This window comes from Natator depressus, chromosome 15 (assembly GCF_965152275.1).
Source record: "Natator depressus isolate rNatDep1 chromosome 15, rNatDep2.hap1, whole genome shotgun sequence".
Lineage (NCBI taxonomy): Eukaryota > Metazoa > Chordata > Testudines > Cheloniidae > Natator > Natator depressus.
The window spans coordinates 11,227,055-11,243,847 of NC_134248.1; the positions used below are offsets into that span (position 1 = coordinate 11,227,055).

General features: G+C 44.1%; 1 protein-coding gene across 2 annotated transcripts in view; it reads right to left on the reverse strand.

Moving 5' to 3' along the window:
* Positions 1-16,793, reverse strand: part of SPPL3 (signal peptide peptidase like 3) — a 145,839-nt gene that overhangs the window by 124,936 nt on the left and 4,110 nt on the right. Inside the window, exon 1 of one of the 2 annotated variants that reach the window (XM_074972396.1) lies at positions 2,470-2,488. The exons of the other annotated variant lie outside the window; for it this stretch is intronic. The gene's annotated coding sequence lies outside the window, so the exon portion shown is untranslated. Of the gene's footprint in view, positions 1-2,469; positions 2,489-16,793 lie in introns of those variants that run through there. 2 annotated transcript variants of the gene reach the window in all.

Genomic DNA, 16,793 nt, shown 5'->3' on the forward strand with positions numbered 1-16,793 from the left:
AGCAAAAATGTTTTTCATTAAATAAATAAATATATAGAGGTGAAAAATAACAAACCTCAACCCTATCGCCCCTCTGCAAATTAGTGTAACAGAGTCAGTCTCTTACCTCTCTCTAAAAGTGACAAGTTTTAAAACATTCAATGATTAAAAGATTGCTGGGGGCAGAAATGATCTGGACAAGGAGAAGTAGTCTGGAGATAAATGTTAGAAAGGAGGGACAGGCAGTAGAAACAAAAATGAAACTGTTTGAGCAGCATATTCCAGAAGTCTTGAGGTCTGAGTGTAGCCCTCATTGATTTGAGATTTACTATAGCATTTTCTCACTAGACGGGAAAACCTATAATGGCAGCAGGCCGTAAAAGAGACCCACTTTGTGTCTCATCTATCTCTCAGTTGTGAAGAATATGAATTAAGGTTATAACAACCAACAAGAATGCACTTTTATGTAAAAAGAAAAGGAGTACTTGTGGCACCTTAGAGACTAACCAATTTATTTGAGCATAAGCTTTCATGAGCTACAGCTCACTTCATCGGATGCATACCGTGGAAAATACAGAAGATGTTTTTATACACACAGACCGTGAAAAAATGGGTGTTTATCACTACAAAAGGTTCTCTCTCCCACCACCGCACTCTCCTGCTGGTAATAGCTTATCTAAAGTGATCACGCTCCTTACAATGTATGATAATCAAGGTGGGCCATTTCCAGCACAAATCCAGAGAGATTGAAGTGTTCTCCGACTGGTTTATGAATGTTATAATTCTTTAAATCTGATTTGTGTCCATTTATTCTTTTACGTACAGACTGTCCAGTTTGACCAATGTACATGGCAGAGGGGCATTGCTGGCACATGATGGCATATATCACATTGGTGGATGTGCAGGTGAACGAGCCTCTGATAGTGTGGCTGATGTTATTAGGCCCTGTGATGGTGTCCCCTGAATAGATATGTGGGCACAGTTGGCAACGGGCTTTGTTGCAAGGATAGGTTCCTGGGTTAGTGGTTCTGTTGTGTGGTACGTGGTTGCTGGTGAGTATTCGCTTCAGGTTGGGGGGCTGTCTGTAGGCAAGAACTGGCCTGTCTCCCAAGATTTGTGAGAGTGTTGGGTCGTCCTTCAGGATAGGTTGTAGATCCTTGATAATGCGTTGGAGGGGTTTTAGTTGGGGGCTGAAGGTGACAGCTAGTGGCGTTCTGTTATTTTCTTTGTTAGGCCTGTCCTGTAGTAGGTGACTTCTGGAAACTCTTCTGGCTCTATCAATCTGTTTCTTCACTTCAGCAGGTGGGTATTGTAGTTGTAAGAATGCTTGATAGAGATCTTGTAGGTGTCAAACAGCCACACTATCAGAGGCTCGTTCACCTGCACATCTGCCAATGTGATATATGACCAATCCACCCTGCTATCACCTCTCCAATTAAATGTTGGAACTCAGCCAGATTGTGCCCCTTTGAGACCAGGTAGTGATGAGTTCACACACCCAGTCATGTACCGATTATAGTAACCATAACATCCCCATGCTTCTGCATGGACCCCACTAGAGCTCCTGGATTTTATTACCCTCTTTGGAGACCTGCATGTACAATCCCACCTGGAGAAGAGTTGTCAGAATGCAGACACATATAAGACACGAGCAGACAAAATGAAGAAGAGGGAATGCAGTGCAGAGTCAATGCAAAGGAGCTCCAGTAGAAGTACCTGAAGGCAAGGTACAAGAAGAGGACCTCCACTAATGCTTCCACTACCTGCCCACGCTATGAGGAACCGGACAGCACTTTTGTTAGCAATGCCATCACCATACCTAAGAAGGGGTGGACAGTTTTCCACAAAGCACCCCAGACAACACAGCAAGAAACAGCCTTTGACACCATGTTGACCAAGATTTTCCGGGGCAGCCAAGAACTGTACAACATGGCAGATTCAGAGATTACATGAGACTCCCATGTGGACAGCCATACTGACAATCACCCAGAAAATGCTGCAGAGTGGAGCTGTATCATTCAGTATTATGCATTGTACTACAATACAGCGGCACTGGGAGATTTAAGATACTGTTCTCTGGGTACTGGCTCCCTACCACCACGTTCCCAAGCTGCTTCCTGCTTACTCTCCCTCCTTTCCCAGTCCACCATGCCCCTACTCATGATATTGGCACCACAAGGATTTAAAGAAAATGAAACACTGCATGGTAGGCATGTTTATTGTAGATGTAGATATAGAAAGAGAAACGGCAGTAGAAATAGTACTTTGGCTCAGTCATTAATGCCCCCAGTTTTTAGGAAACTTGAGATTTTATACTGTAAATTGCCCAAATTAGGCTACACAGACATTTAAAGTGCATATGGATTTTAAGCCATTATAAGGCATTAATGGCTACCTGAATCCCTTGGGTTCAGATCAATTACTGCAGAATTTTATTCATTTCGTAATGCACTTTATGCTGATTTGTGGGTGTCAAAGAAGAGAACTTACGGCAAAGATTGTGCTCTGTTTCGGCATGCACACTGAAAGGCAATGCAGCTTTCTCAAGACAGAAGCTTCCTTCCATTCCTGTATCAGCAGAAGGGACACCATCCTGGTAAACAGCAGCACTGCATACCTCTCTGGTTTGCCCATTGTCTTGGTAAGTTAAATCACTTTGATTTAAATCAGTTCACCCTGCTGAGAGCTGACCTGGTAATAGTCTTCAAATATGTTAAGGGCTGTTATAAAGAGGACACTGACCAATTGTTTTCCATAGCCACCTGCAGACAGGACAAGTAATCAGTTTAACCTGCAGCAACGGAAATTTAGGTTAGATATTAGGAAAAACTTTCTAAACATTAGGATAGTTAAACTGGAATGGGTTACCAGGGTAGATTGTGGAATCCCATCATTGGAGCTTTTTAAGAACAAGTTAGGGTATGTCTACATAAACACAGTTTCCAGCAAGCTGGAGTGTAAACTACCACACGCTGTTTGTTTGGACTCTGCCGCTTTGCACTAAAAGTTTAGTGTTTTGACCTACCCAGTTTCAAAGCAGAGGAGAACCAAGTGCAGTAGGAAGCTTCTAGTGTGTGGCAGCAAAGCCCACGCAGACACTTAGGGTATGTCTACACTGCAATTAAAACACGCAGCTGGCCTGTGCCAGCTGACTCAGGCTAAAGGCCATTTAATTACAGTGTAGATGTTTGGGGACCCTTCCACTTTGCCAGGTCCCAGAGCCTGTGTTGCAACCCAAGACCAAACATCTACACTGCAATAAAAGAGCCCCTTAGCCTGAGCCTAGCTAGCCTCAGTCAGCTAGCAAGGGCCAGCCGCAGGTATCAAATTGCAAGGTAGACATACTCTAGGTGTCTGTGTGGGCCATGCTTACATACACCAGAGTTACGTATACTAGTGCACTTTGATCTACTCTGCTTTCAACAGGGTAGATAAAAGAATACTAGAGAACTTTTAGTGGAAGTACAGACATTCTCTTAGTATGCAGCACATTAGGGCAAGGCAGATTTACAACCCAGCTTGCCATGAACCAAATATTCATACAGAGAAGCCCTTAGACATCTGTCAAGAATGATCTAGGTATATTTGGTTCTGCCCCAGCACAGTGGGTGGACATGAACTAGATGACCTCTGGAGGACCCTGCCATCCCTAATTAATATGATCATATGATTTCGCACTCTGAGCACTGATTCTGATCCTGAATGTTATACCCTCAATAGCCCTAGAACCTTGAGAGAGATTCTCAGAGTTTACATTTTTTTCAGCAAGACTCGTCTCAAAATTACATGGCATTCCATTAGTTAGGAGTGTGAAAACTCCAGCTATCCCTCTTTTTTGCACAGAGCTCAGTAGATCCCCTGAATATTATATGAAATGGGACCATTGACAAATCAAAACATACCACAACAGTGGAACTGGCAGACGGGTGAGGAAGAAGAGACCAAAAGCAAGCTTGAAAAATAAGAAAAGCATTAGCTCAATTATTTTCCTATATAAAGCATGATAATACCACTAATACAACTTAATACTTAGCACTTATAGTGCACTTTTTATCCTTGGATCTCTTCAAGCACAAAGACCGGCACTATTTCCATTTTATAGATAAGAGAGCTGAATCATTAAGAAATTAAGTGACTTGACCAAAGTCACAGTGGCAGAACTGGGAATAGAATCTAGGTCTCCAAGGTCTCAGCCAGCTTCACCTCAACCATCTTAGACCTGGTTCTATTCCCATCTCTGTTGTTATAACCTTGGTCAAGCAATTTAATCTTTCAGTGCAACATTTGACAGTCTAACATCACACCTTTATGTCCTGTTCAAGACAAGGCCTGAAAGCACATCATCTCGATGCTCTACCTACCTCCTCTGGCTCCCAGTTCACTTTCAATACCAGTTCCACATCCTCATCCTGATCTTCACTGCTAATCAACAGATCTGGATCCAGCTGCATCACAGACCACCTCTCCATCATCCATAACCCAGGACTGCTGCAACCTTCTGGAACAATGTAGCTAACAAAGCCCAGAAATAAACACATGAGAAATAAGAGTTCTGTTCACATGCTTCTTTTATGGAAAAAATTACTAGAGATTAGGCAGAGCCAAAGTCTGATTTCTTAGCATGCTGCAAAACACATCTATTTGAACTTGAGAAGGCAGACAAGCACTTGGAACACGACCATTCAGATTTAGTTTATCTGTGAAGTGCTTGGATATGCTGGCAACGAGCACCGCAGAAAAGCCTACGATACCCTCTGATGGGTAGGAATTAGTGTCCGGGCAAGTGGGGGATGAAGGGAGGAGAATTGTGTATACAATTTCGTGCAAAATTTTAGCTTTTCTTTTAAAATGTTTCTAGCCCTTATGGTTGCAAAATTTGCCTAGTGAAAATGAAGCAAATGTAAACTGATGCAATGTTCTCCTCAGGAATATAAAAACAGCTTCAATGCCTTTTGTTGCTGTTCAGAGCTTTCACTGCTTTGCAAGTTGATAAGACTTTTCAGGTTCACTGTTATTCAATACCCCAGGGTGACAGAAAATCTGACAAGAACGGTGATTTTCTGCTATTGCTTAGGAAAGCTAGATCAGCAGCAGTCAGGTAATGCATAAAACCAAAAAGGTGTCTGGAGGAAGGGTAAAGTTGCAGAACCATCCACTGCTTTGTAGTACTAGGAAAGGGGTGGAAGTGATAAAGATGCTGTCATAAGTCTCTTAGGAATGCTTCTACTCTTAAAACAGCTGGGAGTGGGATTTGGTTCAAGTTAAAAAGTGTAAGGTTGATATCAAAGATGAAGCCCCTCAGCAAGGCCCAGCCCGTTCCTCCTTTCCAGCAGCCAAGGACTAGGTTTCACCAATGTGTTGCTGTTACTTACACATTCACATGTTCTGTATCATCCTCAGCTAGCAGGTATTTGATTCAGTTGTCAATCTTTGCTATGATGTAAAATGAATGCTTGTAATTCTTCCAATACTTAAGAATTTGCTGATAGCATTCTCTGCCCCAGATGTGATATATGAAATGCTATTCTGTTAGTTAAAATGTTACTGATCTTCTTGAAGAGCTTCTTTTGCCTTGGCTGTGGGTGGGGAATCTAGTATTTACTGGACACCCAGCTGGTCTTCCGTCACTGTGGACCTCTCCCCTACCTGGAGGGTCCTCTTGCTCCCTAGAAACACATCATTGTTACTGGCTTACTTCTGGATCCTCAGTAACACATCTTCCCAGAGCAAATTAAGCTAAGTGGAGAGGTGTTTGTTTTGGGGAAGAACAGATTCATTTTCCCCATCTCTCTCTCACCCCGTTTCCACACAGACACCCCTCCCCCCTGTTGTTTTGTTGTTGTTGTTGCTTTTAATATCCTAGATTTGGCCTAATTTCAGTATGGTGAAATGCAGAAGACTTTGTTCTATTAGAATCTATTCTCAGCTCTGTTAAAAATCAATGTAAGCAACCCATCAGACCCTCAGTTACCTTATCTGTAAGACAGACAACCTAAAGCGTTACTCAGTAAAAACTGTAAAGCATACAAATTTATACTAGTCAGCAGAAAAGGTAACCCATGGTATGCTGGCTCCCAATCCAGTGCACTTTGCTATAGGCTCAAGAGTACTCTATGGAGGATGGTCTCTTTCAGAGTCATCCTATGCTGACACTGCTGAACAATGGCAGCTTAGTTTTGGCTTTTTGTTACCAGAAGATGTCAAATTTTAGAGAAGAACTAGAAGATTTGGGGAAAATAAAGTTAGTCATTTGAATTACAATGAGCCACCAATGTGATTTGGCTGTGAAAAAAAGGCAATTGTAATCCTAGGATGTATTAGGCAAAGCATTTCTACTAGAGATGAACAAGTATTAATGACATTATATAAGGCATCCATAAGACCTCATTTGGATCCTGTGTACAATTTCAGTCACCCATGTTCAAGACAGATTAATTTAAACTGAAACAGGTCCAGAGAAGAGCTACTAGGATATGGGGATTGGAGAGCCTATCTTATGAAAGGATACTGGAAAAGCTTGGCTTGTTTAGTCTCACAAAAAGAAAACAGAGGGGATAGGACTGCTTTCAGTACATACATTAGGTACTCCTGGGGGAATTCTGCACCACTGCACATGTGCAGAATTCATGTCCCCAGGAGACTTCTTTGCTTCCTTGCAGAAAAATGACTTCTGACAGGGAAGCAAAGGGAAGCTGCACCAATGGTCATGGACCCCTATTGAGCAGCCCGGGCACATCGTTTCAGGCGTCCAGAGCAGCTAGCAGAAAGGTAAATCACTGCAGGGGTGGGGACGCCCTGGCCAGCAACTCTTATCCTGCACCTGGCTCAGCTGCTAATTTTGACTGGGGCTGGGTCAGGCGCACCTCCAGAAACCTCCCCCAGTGCAGGAAACTTCCCATCCTCCCCTCCTAACTTCCAGTCCCCATTGATCTTCAGCTGTGGGAGGAGGGGTCACTGTGCAGGGAGCTGCTCCCCTGTCTGCCCAACCCCCATGCATCCAGACCTCTCCATACCCAGAACACCCTACAAAGCCTCAGCCCGCTCAGAATCCAGTCACAAAACTCCCTGCACCCGAACCCTCACCCCCTGGCACTCGGAGCCCCCCGCCAAGCCTCATTCCCCCACACACAGACACACATCCCCGCTGAGCCCCAACCACCTTCACCTGGACCCCCCTGCAGAGTCCCATTGTCCCTGCACCTGGAATACCCCAACAAGCCCCTGTGCATCCAGAACTCTACTGTATCCGGACGCCCCACCGAGCAGCCCTCAGCCAGACTGCTTAACACAGAACCCTCTCACCCCACATCTGTATCCCCCTCACACTACCCTCTCCACATGTGGATCCTGCTGGGCTGAGCCTGCCTACCACACCTGATGTGCCTGGTGTGGACGGGCAGGGCCCCAAGATGTTTCTGGGGCAGGTCTGTGCCTTGCGCTTTGTCATGGTCTGGTGCAGCCTCACTGCCAAGTCTATGTCCCCAGGGGAAGGGGGGAACTGCACAGCGATCTCCGACATCTGTGCAGTCAGTGGCCTGTGTTCCCCATTGCCATTCTGGAGCCTCCACATTTATTTATTGACAAATAAAATTTGTAGTGTATACACCAGGGCTTAGATTGGCTTAAGTATATCGCACAAGGTGTGCGGCATAGTTAAGTCGACCTACCCTTCTAATGTAGACCAGCTCTAAAACTCTATGACTCTATGATTCTAAATAAGAACATGTAGATCTGTGAAGTTTGAAGTTGGTGAGTGCTATAGTTGGTGTAAAATTAAAATAAAATTTGGTGCCATACACAGTGAAAAGTTTGAGACTTTTTTTTATTTACAATGAAAGTACAGTCCCTGCTAACCAAAGGGGAGAAAGGGAAAAATTTTACATTTAGACAGATAGGACATATTGCAGTTGGCTCTAATAGCCCTGAAAAGAACGTTTTAAAGAACACTTTATACAAACATCTATCAGACTAAATAATACAGAAGTAAAAACTGAAGAAATTGAACAGAAAGTGCAGCAAGAGTAGACAAGTTCAGAAGCTGTTTAAATACTGCCTAAAACTGTATTAGAAACAGGTGGTGCTGGTTAGAAGACAACTTTTCACCCTTCAGAAGCAGGACTGAGTGCATGTCTTCATTCACGTGGCTATGTAGTTGCAGCACCAGCACTGGGAGAGAGCTCTCCCAGTGCTGTAAAAAACAACCTCCATGAGGAGAATGGCTCCCAGCACTGGTGCACTGTCTACACTGGCACTTCACAGCACTGAAACCTGCAGCGCTCAGGGGGGTGTTTTTTCACCCATCATTATACTACCTAAGCACTAAAGAAGTCATTTAGTTTCACAAAGAAGACATATCAGAATCTGACCTTCCCTTCTTCCAGGGTCTGGAGATACTCTCTCACCAGTTATTGCAGGAAAGAAACTAATGTATGGACTTTGAGGCATACTCTGAAGGTTTTTGCTCAATCTTATCTCCTGCAGTACTTCATTTAATACTTCAGCACTTTTGAGAGAATGCGTTAAGTCTTGATCTCAAGCTTCATCCTAGGCTTTATCAACTACACTGCCAAAAGGCCATTGCTTTCTCATTGTGAAAAGAAAGAAAGGCTGTCCATGATACTGTAGATCTTGACAATCAAGGCCAAGGCCTTACTCAATCTGAAACCAATTCATGCATTCAGCACTCACTTCTAAAAGAATTTGCTATCGTACTAAGTGTCAGCAGATCCTGAAGATTCATTTTAATTGGTCTGCAGAAGTTTGAAAACACAATGCAGCACTTCCATTTATATCCTCGATTCAGAATAAAAGTATAAAGAGCTATGACTATGGTAAATGATCAAAAGCAAAGGTTAAAGCTGAGTAACTGATCAAAAGCATAACCTGTGTTGGAGAGATGTGCACCTGGTCAGATACCATTCTGCACTTTCGAAGTTTATGGTGTATTTTTCTGACCTGTGATTAACTGATACTATCATTTCTCTGTAGCATTTGAATTAGACCAGCGGTTCCCAAACTTTAACCATCTCTGAACTCCTTTCATTAAAATGTCAAGTCTCATGAACCCCCTCCTAAAAATGAATATTTCCAGGGATTTTCTCCTTTACCTGAGTATAAATTATAAAAGCAGTGATCTTGGAAATATAAAAGTTGTTTTTATGACATGCTTATTACACACTATTTATTATTACTACTTATTACAGTATTTTATTACATTATGAAAACGGCAACACACTTCCAAGATCTCACTTTCGTAGCTTGCATCACTTTGAATAACCCTGTTATAAGACAAGCCTCCTATGTTTCATCAAGGAGTATCAGATGTGAAACAGCATGAAGGTATTTAAGAAGCCAACTCAATGAGTTCCTCCTACACAAGCATTCAGGTCTTGAGCAGTCCAGGCAAACAACGCATGTTACAACACAGCTTAAACTTGTTCTTCATAATAATTTTAAAAGCAATACTAGCTGCCTATTTAATTTTTAAAACAGCAAAAATATTCACCTCCCTTTCCATTTCTTCTAAGGAGTCTTGAAGTTTAAATCTCCTCAGTGTGATAGATATGCTTGCTTTGATCTGCTTAGCTCTTGGAAGTCCAGGGGCTCCGGACTGCTGGTCCCATGCTGCCCACAGTTCCTAGGGACAACTCTATCCGCCATTAGGGAATTTTTTCCCCCGAGAACCCCCTGTAACATTTCGCGAACCCCAGTTTGGGAACCACTGAATTAGACTAAATGGAAAGAAGTCAGCCAAACAGAATACAGGGATGCAGTATGGTTACTGAATTGGTTACTACACTCTAAGTATGTGCAGGAGGGGAAAAAAAATTATAATGATCTTTTTAATCTAGCAGAGAAAAGGATAACACAATTCAAAGGCTGGAAGTTGAAGCTAGTGAATTCAGACTGGAAATAAGATGTCAATTTTTAACGGTGAGAGTAATTAACCATTGAAATAATTTACCTAGAGTCATGGTGGATTCTTTATTACTGACTATTTTTAAATGAAGATTAGACATTTTTCTAAAAAGATATAGTCTAGGAATTCTTTTGGGGAAGTTCTATGGCCTGTGCCATACAGGATGTCAGACTAGATCACCACAATGGTCCCTCCCAGCCTTAGAATCTAAGACTCTGTAAATCTATGAATTCACAACTGAATGAGAGTTTAGTTCTCAAGAGAAGTCAGACACTAAAATATTTTGCTCTACAATAGTTCTGTTCCTTTGAAGCAGAGAAATCAATTTACAAACTATTAATTAATTTCATTCAACACACCTGTAAAGTATCTAAGGGTAAATAATAGGGCTGTCAAGCGATTAAAAAAATTAATCACGATTAAACAATAATAGAACACCATTTATTTAAATATTTTTGGATGATTTCTACATTTTCAAATATATTGATTTCAGTTACAACACAGAATATAAGGTGTACAGTGCTCACTTTATATTTATTTTTGATTACAAGCGTTTGCACTATAAAAAAAGTATTTTTCAATTCACCTAATACAAGTACTGTAATGCAATCTGTATCATGAAAACTGAACTTACAAATACAGAATTATATACAAAAATACTGCATTCAAAAATAAAACAATGTAAAATTTTAGAGCTTGCAAAGCTACTCAGTCCTATTTCTTGTTCAGCCAATTGCTCAGACAAACAAGTCTGTTTACATTTGCAGGAGATAACGCTGTCCCCTTCTTGTTTACAATGTCACCTGAAAATGAGAACAAGCATTCTCATGGCACTGTGGTAACCGGCATCACTAGATATTTACATACCAGATGCGCATGCTTCAACCACTATTCCAGGGGACATGCGTCCGTGTTGATGATGGGTTCTGCTCGAAAACCATCCAAAGCAGTGCAGACCGACGCATGTTCATTTTCATTATCTCAGTCAGATGCCACCAGCAGAAGGTTGATTTTCTTTTTTAGTGGTTCAGGTTCTGTAGTTTTTGCATCAGAGCATTGCTCTTCTAAGACTTCTGAAAGCATGCTCCCTACCTCATCCCTCTCAGATTTTGGAAGGCACTTCATATTCTTAAATCTTGGATCCAGTGCTGTAGCTATCTTTACAAATCTCACATTGGTACCTTCTTTGCATCCAAGGCTGCTGTAACATGAAATATATGGCAGAATGCAGGTAAAACAGAGCAGGGGACGTACAATTCTCCCCCAAGGAGTTCAGTCACAAATTTAATTAACGCGTTATTTTTTTAACGAGCGTCATCAGCATGAAAGCACGTCCTCTGGAATGGTGGCCAAAGCATGAAGGGGCATATGAATGTTTAGCATATCTGGCACGTAAATACCCTGCAATGCTGGCTACAAAAGTGCCGTGCAAATGCCTGTTCTCACTTTCTGGTGACATTGTAAATAAGAAGAGGGCAGCATTATCTCCTGTAAATGTAAAGAAACTTGTTTGTCTAAGTGATTGGCTGAACAAGAAGTAGGACTGAGTGAACTTGTAGCTTCTGAAGTTTTACTTTTTTTTTTGTTACGTAACTGCACTCAAAAGCAAAACAATCTACATTTGTAAGTTTCACTTTCAGGACAACGACTGCACTACAGTACTTGTATGAGGTGAACTGAAAAATACTATTTCTTCTATTTATCATTTTTACAGTGCAAATATTTTTAATCAAAATATACACTTTGATTTCAATTACAACACAGAATATAAGATATATATGAAAATGTAGAAAAACATCCAAAATATTCAATGAATTTCAATTGGTAGTCTTGTTTAACAGTGCGATTAAAACTGCAATTAATTTTTTTAATAGTGATTAATTTGAGTTAATCGCATGAGTTAACTGCAATTAATCGATAGCCCTAGTAAAAAAAATGATCACTTCCCCACTCAGATACTCTCATCGAGGTGAAACACAGTGGCTGTTCAACTATGCATAGCAACAGTTTAAAAAAAAAACAAAAACACCACACTTCACAGGACATGAAGAACGTAAGAAGCTGAAACTGCAAGGAAAATTTAGACAGAAAACTTTTACTCAAGTTGGAATTTAATAATGAAACTTGCATTAATACTCCTACAATCTCCTTTAATCTCTTTAATGACTTCAGGACCGCAATTTTTACATCTAAGCCAGCAGACAGTATCACCTCCAGTTGTTGTACAATACCCCTTAACACTATTGGGGGAGATTGGCTCAATATTGACTTGCAAAGAAGACTGCCACCCACAGAATCACCAACACCACCATGCCTGCAGCAGTACATCTGCAGCTTCTGGAGATTTCAAATCCAAGTAGTGGTCCTACCTATCCCTATATAATTTTTATGTCAGATGGGGATCACAGCAGAACGTGGCATGGCTGCAGGCCTCTAGAGGCCGTCTGTCTTTAATCCAAGCTGAAGTTATTACAAAATTTGCACTGTGCTCAATTTAGTCCCCACTGTTTTTTACTTCATGATCAGGAAACAACCTTGAGTTATTTAACTATATAAATGCCAGTACTACTCCCTGTCCAGCTTCAGTTGACCCCATTCCTTGTCCCGAAGTCTTTTTCAGTCTAGTCCTGCCTAGATTAGCGCACAGTCTAAAAAGGCAAAGCATAGGGGAAAAGGGATTCAACCAATGAGCAATGCAATAAGGGTGGAGATAGGTCCATAACTCATGTTTGTTATTCCAAATTTACTATAGGTCAACTTCACTGACACCAGATAATACAGATTTACAATGGTTAACAGTGAAATTTGGCTGTAGATTTCAGTTCTTGACAAATTTAAAAGTTAAATTCTATCTTCATATATGAGCACAACTCCTACTGAAGTCTTCAGGTGATATAACTAATTAGGGGTAGAATTTAGCCCTGTATGTTTTGTGATTCCTCTCCTAAAAAAGTTAGTATAATAAGAAGGTAATTTTTAAATTTTCATTTATTGTAATCAGCCTCACACCCCCAAAGTGTCCTCACTGCAGAGCTCACTCAAGTTAGCCTAGCTGAAGTGAGAGCAGCCATGCTACAAAACGACACTTGAGCTGCAAAGAGTGATTTTCTTTGCAGCTGAGGAACTGTGCTAACTTAGGGCATGGCTACACTTGCAGATGTAGAGCGCTTTGAGTTAAACCAGCCTTCGTAGAGTGCAGTAGGGAAAGTGCTGCAGTCTTTCCACACTGACAGCTTCAAGTGCACTGGCATGGCCACATTTGCAGCACTTGCAGCGGCATTGGGAGCAGTGCATTATGGGCAGCTATCCCAGCATGCAAGTGACAGCAACATGCTTTTCAAAGGGGGAGTGGAGGTGGAGTGTGACAGGGAGTGTGTTGTGTGTATGTGGGGGGAAGAGAGTGGGTTTTGGGGGGGCTGAGAGCATGTCAGCATGCTGCCTCGTAAGTTCAGACAACAGCAGACTCCTCTTCCCCCCCGCCCCTCCCTCTCACACACAGCATTCCATAGTAATGGTTGCTTTGTCTTGGAGCAGATAAGCAGCTGGCTGTCAGAAACGGAGCTTTCAAACAGCATATCTGCATTCCTACAGCAAGTTCAAAACAATGAGAAGAGTGGCCACTTAACTTAAGGGGATTATGCGACGTTTCCGGAGGCAGATCAGAGCGCAGTAATGCAGCACTTTGTCTACACTGGCGCCGCGGCGCTCCAGCGTGGGGGGGGGGCAAGCAAACATTATTCTACTCGCCGAGGTGGAGTACCAGCAGCGCTGTAGCCGCGGAGTCAGAGCGCTCTAGGTGCCTTGCCAGTGTGGACGGGTAGTGAGCTAGTGGGCCCGGTGCTCCTTTATTGCGCTGTAACTCGCAAATGTAGCCAAGCCCTTAATCTATAGCCTATAGATTAATGATGGGCCAGCCTATTTGAGTTAAAAGCATCACACCAAACTTGAGCTAAACACCTTTTTTTTTTTGGGGGGGGGGGGGGGGGGCTGGACCTGAGCTAGGGGCAACACTGAGTTAACTCAAGTTACCTATGAAGTGAAGACAAGACCACAAAATTTTGAATCTAAATACACTGTAAACACACAGCTGATTAGAAATCACCATGGGACAAGGATAGCATTGTGTGTTTATGCTTATTTGAGAGCACCTTGCTTGCTGACTGATTTGACAGTTCACAAAACTGAATTTCCATATAAGCATACCTGTCCCATTTCTTTTAATATTAACATTTGATAGATACACCTGGTCTGCTAATTTGTGTAATCAGAGATTTCACTCAATTTAATAAAACCACTAAAAACGACATCATGGGTACTGTCATGACGCTGACCCCATAACGTGAACACCCCGTTAAATAGAAAGCTTTCATGACTATACCTCTGTATAAAGTCTCCTTAAACAAAATCTCGCTGTTGTAATGGCTGTTTTGTAATCGTTGTTTTGGTTACAATATTTACATGGTAAGGATTAACCTGTTAATTCCTAAATAAATTTAATAATTTTATTAAGATAATGTTCAAGTAAAAAGAAAATGGTACAGAGTTTAGGCATAGAAGTTTCTGGTTATCAGAGAATAAGGTACGGATAATCAAGGGGTGAGAAATTCGGTTTAGGAGCGGGTGGCGTAAGGAATACATAATCTGCAATCTCCCCGATTGGGGGTATAAGTTTAACAGGTCAAAGTACAGACATTGAGCTATGGGGGGTATGTTGTCCATATAATGGCTATATTCAGATGTGGAGTATAATGAGCGGATATGATGATGAGGATGGATCTACCCTCATTTGGTGGGATTTAATGTTCAGTGAGTTTATGGTTCCAGTTCATATGGTCCAATGGAAAAAAGTCTCTCAGTCCCTTTCCCATAGTTGATGCACGATGTCGTACCGGCTCACACCTCCTGGTACTGTCGGTGGCCGGTGATGTGTTCGATGTAGATGTCCCTGGACCATCGGATGGCGTCCGAGACCATGAGGCACCGCATGAGCCGTGCGTAGCGTCGACCGATCCCACAGGTCCGAAGCACACGCTTGTTGCAGGGGTCCCAAGCACCCAGGGCTCCGACGACCAGGGCGTCCATCTGCACCTCGTAGCCCTTCGCTCTCAGGGTGTCGGCCAGGGGGGCATATTTTTCCAGCTTACGAACTTGGGATTCGCTGAAGGCCGGGGTCCTGTTCTCAAAGGAGACTGTGACGTCGACGAGGATGATCTTTTTCTGGGCCTCGTCGGTGACTACCACATCAGGTCGCAAATGGCTGTCAGTACCGGGGATGGCGCAGTTCACGGCGACCTCCCCCAGGCGCGGTGTGATGGCTTTCACTAGGCGGTTCTGGATGGCATTGTGGCGCAGCTGCCAGGCTCTGGAGTGCGGCTTGCAGCTGCACAGGACGTGGGGCAGGGTCTCGTTGGCGTAGCCGCACTTCCTGCAACGCTTGTCTCGGTTCCCGTGGCGGACGGCTCCGTTGAGCGGGACGCAGTTGAGCCGGGCGCGGTGGATGAACCGCCAGTCGCCTAAGCAGGTGAAGCCACCCCCGGCAAGGAAGTGGTTGCTGGCGTCCCACTTGCTGGTCAGTTCAAAGGCTTTACCCTGGTCCGGTTTACGCTCAGGGCTTCCATGTACAGCGAGTGGATGGCCGCCTTCAGGGTCCTCTCCAGCATTCCCCTGGCGCTCGGAGTGACGATGGTGTTGTCGTCGGACCTGATCTGCAGCACCAGGACTCCCAGCTCCCGGCGCTCCTCACACCACTCCCAGCGGCAGCCGATGCACTTCCCCAGGCGACGCGTAGCATTGCGAGCGCGGGACCACAGTGAAGTGATGTCGCGCCCATCCCGTCCGAATTCGCCATCCAGGGAACCGCTCAGGAAGCTGGCCGTGTCTTGGTTGGAGGGGGCTCTGCCAATCTGCTTCTTTGTTGCGTCATGGAGGGCGTTTGCTGCGATGTTCCTTACCATGGCGTCGGGACACGTCAGCAGGCGGAAGGCGTGGGTGATCACCACGATGTCACACAGGTCACCCATGCGGGGGACACTGGCACCGCCATGCCTGTGGGCAATATAGACCAGCTCGCTGCTGGCTCTCTGGGGAAGGAACAGCCACTTCTTCACCAGCTGCCGGACGATCTTGTCTGCCTTGTTGAGGGGTACCTTTGCCACAGTGGATCCCCTTAGGACGAACGAGATGCGGGGGATCAGGAAGGTGTTCAGGGCGTTTATTTTCTGCCACGGTGCTAGCAGGGAGGCGTCCATCTTGGCAGCATCCTGCAAGATCTCCTGGATGGTGTCCTCGGGCGTCTGCCGGACTTGGAAACCCGTCGGCGTGCTGAGGTGCCGGTACACCTGCCCCTCTGCCAGGGGGATGATGGGCTCGCCCTGGATCTGGAACCCTGTCGTCTGCACCGAGTCCCTTTTGCTGCCGTCGATGTGGAGAGATGCGCACTTCTTTGCATTGAAGCGGAGCCCCATCCAATCGGCAGCTCTACTGCTGGCATCTAGCATACGTTGGAGCTTCTCTGGGTCGTCCGCGGTCAGGACCAGGTCCTCCGCGTAAGCCGGGACGCTCACCCTCTCACCGTGGAGGTTGAAGCCAACTGCGCCATTGGAGATCGCTCGCAGCAACGGCTCTATGGCGAGGTTAAAGATGATGGGGCTGAGGGGACAGCCCTACTTAACTCCCCCCCGGATCGGGATCTCGGCGGTCTCCCCTTCGACCGAGCGAATGGTGGTGCTGCATCCCTCGTACAACTCTCAGATCATACGGAGGAAGTTCTCTGGCATCCCAAACTCCTGGACCGTGGCAAAGATGTGGTGGTTGGGCATGGACCCGAAGGCGTTAGCCAGGTCGAGCCATGCTACCGTGCACTGCCTCCGCGCCTTTCTGGCCATTTACATGGTAA